General features: G+C 37.2%; 1 pseudogene; it reads right to left on the reverse strand.

Moving 5' to 3' along the window:
• Window positions 1-479: 479 nt before the first annotated feature.
• On the reverse strand, window positions 480-1,678 carry LOC143043036 (uncharacterized; annotated as a pseudogene).
• Window positions 1,679-3,773: the final 2,095 nt, after the last annotated feature.

Here is a 3,773-nt window from a genome sequence, read left to right on the forward strand (position 1 = left end):
TCTGCTAAAATGTTTTTAAAGCCAGGAATGTGCTTTGCTTCAAAATAAATATTGTATTTAAGAGCCTGCACAACTAATCTACGAACTAAGGCCATTAATTGAACGTCTTTAGCTGTCTGTTGATACAATGGACAACAGCTATATTGTCACAATGAAATTGGACATGTTTATTTCTCAAAATCTGAGACCATAACTCAACAGCAAGTACGATTGGATAAAATTCCCTGATAGAAATATGTAATTTCAGCCAAGAATCTGTCCAGCCATGATAGAACCAATGTGTTCCCAGGAAACCCTCAAAACCTAAATTACTAGCATCTGTATACATGTGTAAAGACTGAGAGGTTTCAAACTTGTGCTGTACAATCAAACCTTTACCATTAAAATGATCAATGAATAAAGCCCACGCTTTTAAATCTGACTTTGCTTCTTTATTTAAACGTATCTTAAAATGCGGGCGCCTGATGCCTTTAGTTAAATCATGGTATTACATCTATGGTTAAATTTATTAAACGCCTCAAAAACGATCTTCCTTGGGGGACAACATAACAAGCAAAGATTAGTAACCCAATTAACGACTGAAGTTCTAAAAGGGTTACCTTTTTCTTATTACCGAAAAAGCCAAGAAGATTTCGTACTTTTTCGATCTTATCTAATGGGAGCCTAATTTCCATTTTCTCCGAATCTAGTTCTAGGCCAAGGAAAATTAATATTGTTGTTGGAAGCACAGTCTTCTCAGATTTAATCGGAAGACCTATTTCCGCTGCAAAGTCTAAAAACTTTTGAAGGTTAAATTGTCCAATTTCTATTGGAGGGGGGGATATAAATAAAAAAGTCATCTAACAGGTGAACACAGCTGTGAATGGCAAGTTTTGTCTCAGCAATCCAATGTATAGCTGAACTAAATCGCTCAAATAAATTGCACGAATAGCTTAAACCCATAGCTAAATTTTTGTCAAAATATAACCCCTCCTCTAACGCAAAAACCCAACAAATGGTAACAGGAAAAATGCATTGGCACCAAGCGGTAAGCTTGGACTACGTCGATTTTAGACATGACACAGTTTTTTCCGTATTTAAGCATCAACTGGCAAGCATCATCCACCGATTGATACTGTACAGATGAATTCTCCTTGGAATTTCCGTCATTAACCGAGGACCCCAAAGGGTGAGACAAATCATGTATAACTCTAAATTCTCCTGGTTTCGATTTAGGTACCAGACCTAAAGGAGAGATTCTAAAGTTTTCAAAAGGAGGTTCCTTAAAAGGCCCAGCCACCCGACCGGCCTTAATCTCTTCTGTAATTTTTTTCTTTAAAACTAAACAATTTTCCAGAGTTGACTTCAAATTTCTACTGAATTGGTACTTTTCAGCGCCTTCAAAAGGAATTTTAAACCCAGTTTTGAACCCCTCTAATAAAAATTCAACTTTACTTGTGTCATACCCTTTAAGGTACTTGCCCAATTGGTCAATGTGAATAGGTGTAGATATTTGAAAATCACCTGGTTTTAGGTTTCTGTTTACTGGACTGTTTTTCTGAATCATGCCCCCCCCCTTCTATTGGTGGAGTTAGAATCGGCGTTCTCGTGTTTTGATTGTTGGCAATCCCTCCTGCTGTGGTATCCACCGCAATTCTGGCAGGTGTGCTCGTATCTACAAATTCTTGCCGTGCAGCCTGATTCATTGTTGAAAGCATAACAAAACCTTTTCTGTTTAAGGGCTGGAGCCGTGAGGCTTTGTGTAAGAAAGGGCTGTTTCATGGCATTAGTTTTCCCAATAAGCCCCATAGCTAACGCCTCATTGAATAATTCCCCATTTACACCATCCCATGGTAAGTGTAAAGGGTCTACTTCCCTCCACTGCCTATAAGCTTGATCATAAAAAAATGCAGCCTCAATTCCAGCTTTTTCTGCCAAGTTTGCAATGATAGCCGCATATTTCATCAGCTTCGGGGATTCAGTAGGGTATTTTTCAAAATAAATTGCCCCGTAAATGCGAAAAGCTTCATGCCACTGTGCCATTGACTCAATTTTTGCCTTACTACTACTATTTTTAACAAATGTTAAACAATCATCTTTCTCTACTGGAACATACTTAACAACTCTGGATTTGGATTTCAATAAATCCTCCAGATTAATGTATTTGTTAGACCAAATATCAGCTTTCAGTTTTGGGTCCACACCCAAAGCCAGTGGGCGTGATAAACCCTGGCCTCCTAACTCGTTTGAACATGTACCTGTGTTTGGAGTGCCCTGTAGAAGATGGTTCACCACCTGTTGACTCGGAGATCCTTCAGTTGGCATGAACCACTGTTGACCGCTTCTGCTAGTAACATTTGAGCAGGACGGATGACTGCTCTCAGATGATTGTTTATCAATAATATTTGTTGAGTGGGACTGGGATGGTGTCGTCATCTCTATTGTATACATGTAGTGGTATCTTGCCTTGGTGGACAAATGGAATTAACACCTTGGTGTGTTGGTATCAAAGTTGGATCAGGTGAGTTTACATCCCTGCCTTGAATAACGCCAGTGCTTTTGAGTATTGTAACTACTGTTTGGGTGATAATTGGAGTTGCGACCGTCAATATTCTCAGAATTTGGTCATCATTACACGTGTTTGGATCAATTGGATTGGATTGTACAGGTGGTTTATCAGCTGACAACTGGCCGGAATTAATATTTGGATTTGAAGAGCTTGGTACAGAATTGTCTATAGATACACCCAGTCCCAAATCTGAACTGCCTAGGTTTTCAATTACTTCTCCAAGCCTCTGTGTGCTTTTCCGTTTACGATTACTTCTTTTTGGTTCTTTGGGTGGCATTTCTGATAAAACGGTTGCTGGAAAAAGAACACAAGATATATTGAATGCATGATATAGAACTACCATATCAAAATAAGAGCCATAAGAACATTTTGAACATATTTATACTATCTGCACTTTTCTTTTATACCATATATACTCTATACCCTTAAATTCATTTAAATGCCGTGTGCACTGATTCTAAATATTATATTTTATTAACCACAACAGAATTGACATAAGACCCTAAGCACTGCCCATAAAAGCACCATTTGTACTAGAGCGTCACAAATTCATCTAAATGCTATTTGCACTCAAAAACTAGATACAATAAGTACTCAAACACAACAAATCTATCTATATGCCATATCTACATGTACAACCAATGAAAATCAAATATCCTTCTAATAGACTAGCATTGAAATCCCAGTTTTCTAAAATGTTAGCTAGGTGGAACCTCAAACTAAAAAAAAATGAAATAATATATATTAAATATTTCAAATGCATGTACATGTAACAATATAAATTCTTCAAAAATTCCCTATATTTTTCTTTTTTTTGTCTTCTGTTCGAGACTGTATATTGACCTCTAGATGTCTTTCAATTACATTCAGTTTGGTGTCGGTTGATGTTTGATTGTTGTACATATTACAACCAGATGTTCAGCAGGGTGCAGCTTTATACGACTGCAGAGGTCGAACCCGGAACAGTTAGGGAACCCCGAGAATTCAATTTTTGAAGAAATCTAATAAAGTTCAGTTTTGAACCCTTTAGCCCTAAATGGCGTAGACCAATTTACAAAAAAATAAATGTCAAGATTCTAAATACACGGTTAGATTCAGCATTTCAAGGAACTCCAATAATTCAATTTTTGATAAAATCAAACAAAGTTTAATTTTGAACCCTTATGGCCTCTATTTCCTAAACTGTTGGGACCAAAACTCCCAAAATCAATCCCAACTTTACTTT

The sequence above is a fragment of the Mytilus galloprovincialis genome, chromosome 8 (assembly GCF_965363235.1).
Source record: "Mytilus galloprovincialis chromosome 8, xbMytGall1.hap1.1, whole genome shotgun sequence".
In the NCBI taxonomy this organism is placed as follows: domain Eukaryota; kingdom Metazoa; phylum Mollusca; class Bivalvia; order Mytilida; family Mytilidae; genus Mytilus; species Mytilus galloprovincialis.